We start from the raw sequence: 14,713 nt of genomic DNA on the forward strand, positions 1-14,713 counted from the left end.
TATAGGAGCTATATAAGGTTCTACACTGATTTAGACTGTACTTGGCGCCTATGTTAGATGGTGAAGAAATCTGGCGAGAATGTAATGAACGCTTCTAGCGTTATTTGTTTTTAATATATAAAGGTAAATTTTTTCGCGAGCGAAATTTAACAGCAATCAAATATTTATGTTTTCTATTTTTTTTTTTAATTAATTTTTTCGGAAATAAATAAAACAAGTAAGAGCGTGCTAAGTTCGGTCAGGCCGAATCTTATATACCCTCCACCATGGATCGCATTTGTCCAGTTCTTAGCGCGGTATGCTATTGGATATGTTATGCTATTGGAGCTATATCAAGTTATAGTCCGATTCCGGCCATAAATGAATTGAATACTGAACATTGTAGAAGTCATATTTCAGTCCATTCGGATAAGATTTCGGTCTTGTAGGGGCTCAAGAAGCAAAATCGGAAGATCGGTTTATATGGGAGCTGTACCAAGCTATAGATCGATTCAGACCATATTGGACACGTATGTTGAAGGTCATGGGAGAAGCTGTTGAATTTTTGCTAAATCGGATGAAAATTGCGCCCTACTTTGCATAGTTATAGGAAGTCATAACAAAACACCTCATAAAAAATTTCATCCCAATGTGATGAGAATTGCACCCTCCAGCGGCTCAAGAAGTCACGATCCAAGATCGGTTTATATGGCAGCTATACCAGGTAATAAACCGATTTGAATCATACTTATCACAGTTGTTGAAAGTGATACCAAAACATCACGTGCAAAATAACAGCCAAATCGGATAAGATAAAAGCTGAAGAAGTCAAGAGCCATGATCGGTTTTTATGACCGCTACTTCAGGCTATGAATCGATTTGAACCATACTTAGCACAGTTGTTGAAAGTGATACCACGTGGTGTGCAAAATCTTACTCAAATCGGACGAGAATTGCGCCCTCTAAAGGCTCAAGAAGTCAAAACCGGTCAAAGATCGGTTTATATGGCAGCTATATCAAAACATGGACCAATTTGGCCCATTTACAATCCAAACCGACCTACACTAAAACATAGTATTTGTGCAAAATTTCAAGCGCCTAGCTTTACTCCTTCGAAAGTTAGCGTGCGGACGGACGGACATGGTTAGATCGACTTAATGTCATGACGATTATGAATATATATACTTTATGGGGTCTTAGGCGCATATTTCGAGGTGTTTCGAAATTAGTATACCCCATCCTATGGTGGAGGGTATAAAAACTAGCCATTTAAACCAATAAAACAAACAAAAAATTATGCCGGAATGGTAGCCATAATGGTTTTAAGGCTTGCTAATATAATTTTTTATGCCATTTTCCTCACTATAAGAAGAGTACACCTTTTCGCCTATTTTCTCCTACTTTTCGTCGACATTTGCAAAAAAATATTCGCTTCATGGAAAAATATTTTTTCAACCGTAATTCGCAAATTATTCGTGAGTCGTGCACGTGCGTGAGACTGCTTGAATATTTTTTTTTGTCTCATGAGCGTGCATGATCGTGAGTGAAAAATCGCTCACATACACATCTCTGCTTCATACCGAATTTCGTGCAATTTAAATAGAAGAAATATCATTGCACATTCCAAATAAAACCAAGATTAATGAAGTTAGTTGGAAGTCATGAGAGAAATCATTGTACAAAATGTAAGCCTAATCGGGTGAAAATTGCGCCCCCTATAGGCGCAATGTATCTTAAAGAATGCATTCAGTGTCGGATTGCTTATTTTTGTTAAATTTTGCAAAAACTTTAACTTTTGCGATAGTATCCATCGAAAAAATATCAATCGATATTCAGGCAAAAAATTAAATATCGATAGTGCCATCGATATTTTGCTAGCTCTAGCGTCTTGGCGGCACGAGTTACCGTTAACCGATCTCCATAATGGTTCATATTTTTCTTATTGGGATCAGAAGGAAAATAAATGTTTTTTGGGACACTCTAATGTGGGACACTTTGGGACACTTAAACAATCGGATAGTATACATTTGTTTACTCCATTATTTGTTATTGTACCAAAATTTACCATTATACTTAATTATAGGAGGATGGTATCTTGTCTTGACAGATGTCAAGACATCAAATTTGAATAAAGTCGATAAGAGATAACCGATCCCTAATATAGAATATCTTGGCAATCCTAATGATAGACAGAAAATAGTTGATTTGATGATGTGGGCTTATTCTCCCTTATAGGGGAAATCATTGAGGTTGCCAATAACCTCTTAAGTCAGCATTGGTTATCTCTTATTGATTTGTCCGTCTGTTCATTTACTTTCTTTTTTCATGAATATGTAAGCTAAGGTATCGACCTAAACAAGCCCCCGTCGTATTTATTTGAAGCGTAATTTTTCTTTATTCATACAACAGTTTGGTCAAGGACAAAACTGCTTAATTGCATTTATTGCGAAAGACAAAACAAAATATCTTAAAAACTTGGTATTTTATTTTATTCGTGGAGAGACGTAAACATTTCCAAGGGTTTTATTTTACAGAGATTCAGTTAACAAAATGGTCTCATATGAGTATTTTTGTAGTATTGAAAAAAAAAAGTTAAAAAATGTTTTGTTTTGAAGCATTTGTGTTGTAATTAATACGGATATACAAGAGTTTTATACAGCCTTTGATACAAGTAATAAAAAAAATCCGCCGTATTTTTTTTTATATGTACTTATATATTTTAAAGAGTGTATTTTCCTTCTATATCTTAAAATTTCAAAGTTTTACCTACACTTTGCTTTTTACTCTAAACGCTTTCAATGTTCTACGTATTTAAGAATCAGAATGCGCTTCCCCATGAAAAATGAGATTTTGATGATATTGCTGTAAAATTTAAAAATAGGGGAGCCTAGGTCGGAATAAAATATCTGCTGGTGTTGCTTTGAATTGCATCTGCGCAATATTACAGTGATTGTACTTTTTTTTCAAAATGACAAACATTTTCGCATGTTGATTACTATAATTTGATTTTAGTTTTTGGTTTTTTTCTTTACAAATGACAAACATGTTTTTTTTCTTTTTGTCAGTTTCGCTAAGTTAATTGCTGTAAATATAATTAAATACAAATTCATTTTCAAGCGAGTCGCCATAATTACCACCATCATCAGTAAAATTTAAATGTAAATTAAAATTGGATTTAATTTAAATGGGAATAAAAAAATCGAGTTAATTGGAATAACTGTAATGAGGAAGAGGAAATAAGTTCTAAAACAGAAAAACATATGTTATGTAATGCAGATGCCTAAGATGTTAAATCCGGGAATGAAGAGCTTAAAAACATTAGTGCAAAATTGGGAACAAATAACATTTCGACCGACGGACGATACGGATTATATGCTTTATGGGGGTCTTAAACCAATATTTCGAGGTGTAACAGACGAAATGGCAATGTTAGTTTACCGTAGGATGGGGGTATACTAATTTCGTCATTTTGTTTGTAACTCCTCGAAATATTCGTCTACGACCCCAGAAAGTATATATATTCTTGATCGTCATGACACTTTAAGTCGAACTAGCCATGCCCGTCCGTGCGTCTGTCTGTCGAAATCACGCTAACTTTCGAAGGTGTAAAGCTAGTCGCTTGAAATTTTCCACAAATACTTCTTATAGGTTTATATCGGTTGGGATTGTAAATGGGCTATATCGGTCCATGTTTTGATAAACCGATCTTAGATCTTGACTTTTTCAGCCACTAGAAGACACAATTCTTATCCGAATTTTGAATGAAGTGTTTTATTATGACTTCCAACAACTATGCTGAGTATGGTTTAAATAGGTCCATAACCTGATATAGCTGTCATATAAACCTATCTGGAGTCTTGACTTCTTGAGCCGCTAGAGGGCGCAATTCTTATCCGTTTTGGCTGAAATTTCGTATGACGTATTTTGTTGTGACTTCTAACAACTGTGGCAAATATGGTCCAAATCGGTCCATAACCTGATATAGCTGCCATATAAACCGATCTGGGATCTTGACTTCTGAGCGTCACAATTCCTATCCGATTTGGCTGAAACTTTGCACGACGTGTTAAGATATGACTTCTTACAACTGTGTCAAATATGGTGCAAATCGGTCCATAGCCAGATATAGCTGCCATTTAAAACGATCTGGGATCTTGACTTCTTGAGCCTTTGTAAAAAAGACCAGGTCTATATAGCGGCTATATAAAACTAAAATACGATTTTTTGAGATCAGAAGGTCAGGTTTATATACAAAGAATAGAAAATCATCAAAAGTTGTTAGGAAAATGTTTTTCAACTCAAGATATCTACAAAATTATAAATACCCAGCTTTTGGGTATAAATAGGTAAATGCCCGGGTATTTACTTAATTTACCGGGTAAATACCTTTTGGGTATTTACCCATCGCCCATCTCTATCCATTATCTTTGGTTTGCCTATGAAGAGATACCGGGCAAAGAACTCGACAAATACTATTCATGGTGGAGGGTATACATGATTGGACCCGGCCGAACTTAACACACTTTTCAGTTTCATTCTGCGTATGATTTTTAACAACATTTTTAAACACTTTTTAAGAACACTGATACCAATGAAATCAGTTGAATAACACTGCTATCAGTGTAAGACCACTTAACCAATGAAATCAGTTGAATAATACTGATATCACTCTACCGGCCTTGGGGAAGAATATAATTCTTTCTTAAGATGATGATGAAGAGGCTAGTAATTTACAAGTGTCAGAAGAGTGGATAGGAAGCAGTGAAAGTTTTTCAACGGTGAATTAAATGGAAAGAGGATGATACCAACGATTATGAATACAAAACACCTAAAAGAAAATTTTTTGACCAAGACTTTGTAGAATATTTTGATCTGCTACAGTTTTTTTGGTTTTGTTCTATATATACGATCTTTTACTTTGATTTAAAAGTTTTTTTCGAACATCTTCTTGCTCGAGATCATATTCTATGCTTTCTATTCAAAGAACAGCATAGCAAAGAACTTATAAAAGTTGAGCAAGTGTGTGTTGTTATTTAAAACTCTTTGACTGGCTTGGTGGATCATGATTTCTGATACGCCTTGTATCTTCATCGACACCTTTGACAAATTGATTAAGCCAAAGCAAGTGTGTGTTATTATTCAAAACACTTTGGCTTAATCAATTTGTCAAAGGTGTCGATGAAGATACAAGGCGTATCAGAAATCATGATCCACCAAGCCAGTCAAAGAGTTTTTAATAACAACACACACTTGCTCAACTTTTATCAGTTCTTTGCTATGCTGTTCTTTGAATAGAAAGCATAGAATATGATCTTGAGCTAGAAGATGTTTGAAAAATCACGCTACATTTTTATTTTAAAAGAGATCTGACTACTGTTTTGAAGAAGTAACCAAAAAGACCTCTTCATTGGGTCGAGTAATCTTAGGGTAATAATTTACATCTTCTCTCATTATCCATATAATCTATATTTATAATTTTGGAAATATATGCATGTTTGTTGGTATCCAAAGTTCAGCCAGTCCAAATTAATTTCCTTTCTTCTTGTTCATCTTTAAACATATCTTTGAACTTAATTTTTTTTTTTAAATTGATTTAATTTATTTAAATCATTTAAATAACTTTCTTCATTCCATTTCTTATATGTACCAATAACACTGTGCAGTGAGTGAATGTGTATAATAAAAATTGAATAACTGCTAATTAGCAATATCATTTTATTATATTAACTTATTTTTTTATTCATTTTTATAAATGTATGCTGGTATAGAAACCCACATTCATACATATGCATATAAATATATATTAAGAATCTGCATACCGTACACATTTGTTAGTAAGGTTTTAGCTGTGTTAAGCGTGTTTTAATTTTCGGTTTTTTATGACAATACTAGCTGAACCAGACCCGCTCCACTGCGCCTTCTTTTACTTTATATGGAACAAAATTATCCTTTGAATGTTTATTTTCGACAATTAAAGAGCTTTTAGTGAAATAACATGCATATCGCTTGACTAACAGTATAACAATATAAGTGGCTTTATCTGTATCCCATGTGATCTTTATTGTACTACGAATGTACAATATGTCATTTGAGTTTGGATGTTAGATGTACTCCATTCTTAAAATACTTTATTTCAGCCCGATATTCTCATGATGTCCAATTTAGGGGTGTTTCCGGGGATGAGGTGGTCCCCCAGTACTCTTCTCTCAAATAGCATTTATTTAAACCCCATATTGCCATTGCTTTAAAGAGAGTTTATAGGCGTCACCCAAACACTTGGCCCAAAAATGGTTATCAAATTCGTTTTCAAATCTCAAATACCTTTCATTTGAGCCACATATTGGCATGGTGGGTAAATTTCTACCCTTTGGGGGGTGTTTTGGGGAAGGGGTCGTGCCCCAAATACATGGTCCCACATTTGGATATCAGATTCGTATTCTACTCCCAAGCACCTTTATTTGAGCCCCATATTGCGATGGTCAGTAAATAATTGCTGTTTGTGGGGTATTTTGGGCAAGGGCTACCCCCACAGAAAATTGGTCCCAAAAGTGGGTATCGGCCATATTTACCGACATTTACATAGTCGGTAAATATGGCCGATTTAGGGGTGTTTTAGGGAGTGGGGTGGTCCCCCACACACTTAGCCCTGAAAATATATCAGCATCGTGCTCTATTGTCATATATCTCAAGTACCTTTCAAATGAACCCTATGTTGCCATTGGCCTAAAAATTGGGTATGAAATTCGTTTTCTAATCTCAAGTACCTTTCATTTAAATCACTTATTCCTAAAGTTAGCAAATATGTCCGGTTTGGGGTATGGGCCCTAATAACTATCAATATCGAGCTCCACTGTCCTGAAGACCCAAATTGTCTTGGTGAGCAAATACGTCCTATTTGGGCGTTGTTATAGGGGTGGGACGTGCCCTAGACAGTTGGTCTCGAATGTTGATATCAGATTCGTGGTCTGCTTCCAAATACCTTTCATTTGAGCCTCATATTTTCATAGTCGGCAATAATGACCGGTTTGGGGACTGTTTTGGGGATGGTTTGGCCACTCAGTGACTTGGCCCTGAAAATATATATCAGATTCGTGTTCTACTCTAAAATACGTCGTAAATTGAGCCCCATATTGCAATGGTCAGCAAATACTTCTTATTATGGGGGTTATCCCACAGACACGCTTTCCCGAATATTGATATCAGATTCGTGCTTCCAAAGATCTTTGATTTGAGCTCCATATTGCTATGGTCGTAAATTTGTCCTTTTTAGGGGATGTTTTTGGGGAAGAGGTGGAAGCCAGGAGCTTGGTCCCACATTTTAATATCAGATTCGTACTCTACTTTCAAATACCTTTCATTTGAGTTTCATATTGCCATGGTCGGTAAATATGTCTAATTTTGGGGTTTGGGGTGGTCCCCCTAAACTTGGTCCGACAATTGGATATCAGATACGCTTTCTAATCTTAATTACCTTTCATTAAAGTCCCATATTGTCGTGATATGTCTTTATATATATTTGGTAGGTTTTAGGGTGGGGCGGCCCCCAAGGTACCCCATCCGAAATTGGGATACTAAAATTTTGTTTTTAGTTAACTATTAGAGATCGCACAAAATTTCTTAAATCGCACCACCCATCTCCGAGATCTTGCGTTTCTGAAAATTAGGGTAAGGGGAAGGGTCCGCCCCCCTTCAAATATCAAAAAATTTAGTACCCTATATTCACCACGGGGTCATTATGCACCATCTGTGAACATTTCAAGAAAATAGGTTCAGCCGTTTTTGAGTCTATAAGGAACACACAAACAAACAAACACAAATTGATTTTTATATATAAGACTAGCCGAGCTGGTCCCGCTCCGCTGCTTCTTCTTTAACTCTCTAATATCTTTTTAGGGTGAGGACACTTTGCCCTGAATGCGAATATCGAATTCGTGCCATTATAGCCAATGACGCTAAACGCGTTCGAATCGTGGAGAGAACATCGGATAAAGAGGTGTTTACCCCCTCTTCATGTTGGCGACATATGCGTTGTACAATGCCATGCATGGTCATTTAAAATATTTTCCGCAAAGAGGTGTCGCACTACGGGACGCCGTTTAGGAGAAAAAGCGCCACCAAGACTTGAAACCAAATTTTAATATCATATTCATAATCTGCTCATAATCTGGGGCCCCGCTGGGTACTTGGACCCAAATACTAATACCATATTCGTTTTCTGGTCTCCAATATATTTCATTTGATACCCTTATTGTGCCCATCGGACCACTTTCGGATATGGGTGGCGTTTTTGGGCCTCCCCCACCCGATATCTAAAAATTATGTAATTATATTATATGTTTCTTTCCAGACAAACTTACACAATCTATGAACATTTTAAGAAAATGAGTTCTCTCCAATACCTTTCATTTGATACCTATATTGTCCCGATCGGGCCACTTTTGAATTTGGGTGGCGCTTTTGGCCTAAGGGGGAGGCCCCGCCTCCCTTCCGATATCGAAATATTATTTAGCCTATGTTTCCTTTCAGACCAACATACACAATATGCGAAAATTTCGAGAAAATCGGTTCTGCCGTATTTCAGTCTATACGGAACAAAAAGAAACTGAGTCCCATATATCCGTGATTGGCTAATATGCCCATTTTGGGCGTTTTTGTGGGAGTAGGGCAGCCCCTTATACTTCAATATGAATTTGTGTGCCAGATTCGTTATCTACTCCCGCATACTTTTCACTTGATACCTATAATGTCCTTATCGGTCCACTTTTGATTTTGGGTGGTGTTTTTTGGGGTAGCTGTGGAGGGTCCGCCCCCTTCCTTTATCAATAAATTATAAAGGCTATTCCTACTTCCTGATCATATTCGTAATCTACTCCCGAATACCTTTCATTTGAGTCCCATATTGTCATGAGCGTCAAATAAACCTATTTTAAGGGGTTTTGGGGCTGAGGCGGCCCCCCAGCTACTTGGACCCAACTTTTATTACGAAAATCTTACTCTACTCTTGAATACCTTTCATTTGAATCCCATATTGTCCCGATCGGTCCACTTTTATTTTTGGGTAGTTCTTTTGAGGTAAGGGGGAGGGTCCGTCCCCCACCCGATATCAAAAACTTATATAGCCTATGTTTCCTTCCAGACCAACCTACACAATCTGTGAAAATTTCAAAAAATATGAAAGCAAGTTTCTTTCTAGTTAAACTTAGCAAAAGAAAAAAATGAAATCGATCTAAATCACCATGAGAATTACTATGTTAAGCGATAAGATTTGATTATGGAAAAATCACTGAAAAGAAAAAAAATATTTTTAAAAAATTATTTTACCTTGCTGTTGGTCAATTTATTGTAGATATTCAATAACAAGTGGTTTTGATCCTTCTTCTCATGAAGTTTTGTTGAAGTAATAGACCTTCGTTAGAATTGTGTTATTTTTTAATTATGTTTGTATTTTTTTTTAATTATGTTTGTATTTTTTTTTAATTTTTTATAAAGTTTTTTTTAATGGTTTTTTTTTTGTTTTTTCTAATTTTTGTTTTTCTTTTCAATTTTTTTTTACTTCTGCTTATTTTGAATTTTTTAAGTTTTTATTTATTTTTAATTTTTTTTGTTTACTTTATTTTTTTATTTTGATTTTTTTGTTTTTAATTTGCTTCTACTTTTTTAATCTGTTATAAAAATAATTTTCAAAACTCAAAATCCTTTATCGATTTTCTTTAAAATTTAGTTTTATCTTTTTGTTTTTTTTGGTATACTTCAATTAAAAAAAGCTCACGTTTTGGCTAAATCCAAACAGATTTTTGATAGCCCGCTAGCACACGATTAAGTTACGCGATATGATTGTTCCGGCACAAAAACACCAAAAGAATATTAACAAAAAACGATTTCTTTATTCTCGCTATTGTGTGCTTTTTTAATTTATTTATTGTTTAGAGGAAATTAAACAAACATTTGCTTTATGTATGTGTATTGGCATTTCTTTAGTTTGTTAAACTCTAAAACATGGTTTTGTGACAGTTTCGCGCTGCGTCTAGCTTTGAATATGTTGTTACTTGTGGCGCGTACATTGAGTGACTGATTTTTAAAACAGATCGTGCAAAAAAGTTATTGAAATAAATAAAATACAAAAAAATATGAGTAACAATAAACACAACGAGCAAACAGACAGACAGCGGGCCGTAAGACAGACAGTAAAACTGACAACAAACTCAATAGGGGAAAAAACCAATACCGCCATCTACAACAATAGCAAAAGCAGCAGCACCAGCAGAGGTAGCTGTAGCAGTCGAAGTTGAAGCAGCATCAACAGCTCATAAAAATCTAAACTGCTGCGGTAAGTTATATTTAATTAACAGTCAAATGTTACTGTTGTTGTTTTTTGCAGAAAATCTAGCAACACGCTTGCGCTCTTTCTTTCTTTATTGTTAGCAGATGCACAGTAGTTTTTCAGAGCAAAACAAAGGGACAGGAATATTCTGAGCGAGTGATGTCTCTTCTAGAGAAGTTTCTTTTCAACCAATTAACGTCTTATAGAGTTTCTAGTTCGAAGGTCAAAGTTACATTGCCTCGGTAGCTGGGATTTCCTCAGAGGTAATTTGATTCCCACCAGTGGTTTTTCAACGGTGTGTAAGTGTGTCTGATATAAGACGGCTGTCATTACCGAACCAGAGTGACATGGCTTAGGTTAAATTAAACCAATTCGTTTTTTAAAATCATTTAGTGAATATATTGGGTTGCCCAAAAAGTAATTGCGGATTTTTCATATAGTCGGCGTTGACAAATTTTTCCACAGCTTGTGACTCTGTAATTGCATTCTTTCTTCTGTCAGTTATCAGCTGTTACTTTTAGCTAGCTTTAGAAAAAAAGTGTAAAAAAGTATATTTGATTAAAGTTCATTCTAAGTTTTATTAAAAATGCATTTGCTTTCTTTTAAAAAATCCGCAATTACTTTTTGGGCAACCCAATATATAGGAGCCCCGGTAACAATGCGGTGGTCGTGGGTTCGATTTCCACCATTGGCCTTGTTCTGTCGCTACTATGGTACCACAATGGACTTAAAATTGAAAGAGAGTAGAGGACTGCCACTCTTACCTAACCTACCCTAGCCTTTCTTATATATATAATTGAATTTGTGTTTGTTTGTTTGTTCCGTATAGACTCAAAAACGGCCGAACCGACTACCTTGAAATTTTCACAGATTGTGTAAGTAGGTCTGGAAGGGAACATATATAATATTTTGATATGGGACGGGGAGGCGGACCTTCCCCCTTACACCAAAAGTACTACCCAATATGGGACTCAAACGAAAGGTATTTTGGAGAAGAGAACGAATTTCATATTAAAAATTGGGTCCAAGTAACTGGGCGAGTATACTTTGCAAGTATAACATTAGTAAACAAATATGTTTAACGGATAAGCAATTTTTAACAGTAATTAAGCGACTTTTTAAAAAATAATTAAGAATTATAAGTTATGACAATTGAAACTTTTCATTCCCTGTAGCATATGTCCTGCGACTGGTAACCAATTCTTCAATTTAGGATCGGTATATTAGGGCAATTGACTATACATTTCCGTAGGGTTGTGGGAGGTTATACAAGTTCAAACTGGTTGAACATAAATTTTTTTGACTTATTTTCTACATATTCTACAGTTGTACAACAAGCTTTGTTTGTTATCTCAATATACCACTGTACTATTGTGGCTGAAAGTGTAGCGAGTTTTTTTTTCTCTGACTAATCCACAGAATGGAATTATGATGTAAACATGTTTGTTGTGTTTATACTCTAACATAAATTGATGCACATGCACATGCACATGCACACACACACACACTCGCTTAGACATGAGAAAGTATAGGTAATCTATGTTAACGAGAGAGAGCTCTCATATCTTTCAAAGAGAAATTCATTGTTTCAAACATATAAAATGTTTACTTTTAAAGTCTTTAGAGGAAATGACTTGGAATGTTGTGTCGGTAGTTGTCAAATTTACTGAGTCACATGCAAGGAAATAAATATTGACTTGGATAGGCAACAACATAAAGAATAACGATCGCACTCTCTCCGCTTGAATTGCTTGCAACATTCTAATGTGCTAATAAAGGAGGGATTTCCCAGAAATCAAATGACGCCAATACGGAAGTATTTTCGATTCGAATAGTATTTATGATATTGGCAATATGTGATAATAAATGGCTGGAGGATATGTAGATCATTCTTAAGTTATGATGAAAATATTCAAATAATATCTATTAAAACAAAATAGGGAAATAATGCTGAATATTCATAGAAATTGAAATTTATTGCTATAAAGTCCAATTCACCTATTTTTGGATATTAGAGGATTATGTCAAAACTATACAGTGTGACTTTCACAAAATGGTAAAAATTTAAATTTATAAAGTTATAAAAAAAATTATCAAATTTTGTTTTCATAAAAAATTTTGTGTCAATTTTACTTTCGACGATTTCAAAGTTTTGCGAACAATTTCGCATTTAATGGAAAATTTCCACAAAAATTTGTTTTTTTTTAGAACTTACTCGTACATTGTTACAACATATTTAAACCCACACCACTACTGTGGTACAGCGTATTAGAGAGAGAGAAATAGACCCATTGATAAGTTTACCGATCGACTCAGAATCACTTTCTAATTTGTGTAAAAAGTACAGGTCGCAATTTTCATCCGATCGTCTTAAAATTTGGTACAGGCATGTTTTTCGGCCTAGAGACAAAGCCTATTGAAATTGGAAAAAATCGGTTCAGATTTAGATATAGCTCCCATATATATGTTCGTCCGATTTGCAGTTATATTGCAATAAAATGGTCATTTGTAAACCGATTCTTTCAAAATTTGGGAGGAAGGATTTTCTCTTGACTCTCGAATTTCATGAAAATCGGTTCGGATTTAGATATAACTCTCATATATATCGCCCGACTTTCACTCTTAGAACCATCGCAAATCTATTTTTGACCAATCTTGCCAAAACTATGCACAACGCTTTCCCCGACGACTGCCACATTATTTGAGAAGTTTGTTCGAAATCGGTTCATGAAAATCGGTTCGGATTTAGATATAGCTCTCATATATATATATCGCCCGATTTTCACTCCTAGAGCCACTGCAAACGCATTTTTTGACCAATCTTGCCAACGCTTTCCCCGACGACTACCACATTATTTGAGAAGTTTGTTCGACGTCGGTTCAGATTTAGATATAGCTCCCATATATATATGTTTGTCCGATTTAGAACGAATAATATTGCAATAAAGTGCTCATTTGTCAACCCATTTTTTTAGAAATTTGGTAGGAAAGATTTTTTTATGACTCTCGATATTACTGGTGAATTTCATACAAATCGGCTCAGATTTAAATATAGCTGTCATATATGTATATAGCCCGATTTCCACTCCAAGAGCCACTGCAAGCTCATTTTTTGATCAATCTTGCCAACATTTCGCACAATGCTTGCCCGTCGACCATCACATTATCTGAGAAGTTTGCTCGAAATCGGTTTAGATTTAGATAAAGCTCCCAAATATATGTAAGTCAGATTTTGGGTAATTTGCAATAATGTTGTTATTTGTGAACCGTAGTCTTTACGGTTTGAACATATTTGCTCAAAATTTGATACGGATTGTTTAATAACCCATTCGAAAAGATCCGCCGAAGTCCATCAACATTTGTTCAGAATTGGATATAGCTCCCACATTGTACTTGTATGGTAGGTGTAGGGTATTATACAATAGGCACCGCCCGACTTTTGCCCTTTCTTACTGGTTTTTTCGATGTCTTTAACGTAAATAACTTTGGATAGAGAAGATTGGATTTTACAATTAATGCATTGACCCAAAAATGTGACCAGCCTTTTATATCAATGACCCCGAATTTAACTTCGATTTTTCGAATACTATTTTTTCCCTTTTTTCCCAAAGTTTTTTTTCCTTTTTTTAAGTAGTCAATGAGCGTCATTAAACCATTTTTGGCGAATTTAGTACTTTAAATAATGGAAAACATTTGTCATCAGTTTCCAGTTGGCCTTTTTGACTATTTTGAAAGGAATTGAGGAATTTAATTTCACACAAAAAAAAACAAAAAATATTTTTGCATGGCCATTAATGGGTTAAACAAAATATTTTAAAAAATTTTACAAAATAATCAAAACATTGGAAAATATTAAAAATTTCTCATTAAATTGTCTTTCCTACCATACTCAACATCATTATAAAGGAAGACATTGGAAGATATCATCTCCATGGCCTGGCCCCAGTGATTGGATGTGATTATTGTGATGCTTCAAACAACTTTGCGGGGGAAGATATCTTTATTTTTTGCCATTTGCCAAAGGTAAAGTAACATTTCACATCGCCTCGCCTCATTTTATTGTTGCCCATGTAAAACCATCAACATTCAGCTAGTGTAGTCGACACTCGTTTATCACCATCCATCCATCCGCTCGATCCATTCATCCAAACCATTTTGAGGCATGTCCACTCTCAGCATAAAACCAAATTTGGTTTCATGTTTCTCTAAATACGTTTGTATGCAACGCAGCAAAAACAAAAACAAGAATTTCAAAAAGACCATTTAAAACAATTAATGATTGACTACTGACTTTATGGTTTACATGCCAAAAAAATGGACTTTAATGTATACACATGTCTTAAACTAGGACCATAGAAGGGGTAGAAGACAAAATTTTGTGAAAATGAAATTTCTCACTTAAATGGCCGAGAC

The 14,713-nt window shown here is 35.0% G+C and overlaps 1 protein-coding gene across 1 annotated transcript in view; it reads right to left on the minus strand.

The window, feature by feature from the left end:
- The window catches only part of LOC106094962 (proton-coupled amino acid transporter-like protein CG1139), a 48,749-nt gene extending 39,319 nt beyond the window's left edge, over positions 1–9,430 (minus strand). The window contains exon 1 of the mRNA XM_013262208.2: positions 9,301–9,430. The gene's annotated coding sequence lies outside the window, so the exon portion shown is untranslated. The remainder of the gene's footprint in view (positions 1–9,300) is intronic.
- Positions 9,431–14,713: the final 5,283 nt, after the last annotated feature.

Source organism: Stomoxys calcitrans, chromosome 5 (assembly GCF_963082655.1).
Source record: "Stomoxys calcitrans chromosome 5, idStoCalc2.1, whole genome shotgun sequence".
NCBI lineage: Eukaryota > Metazoa > Arthropoda > Insecta > Diptera > Muscidae > Stomoxys > Stomoxys calcitrans.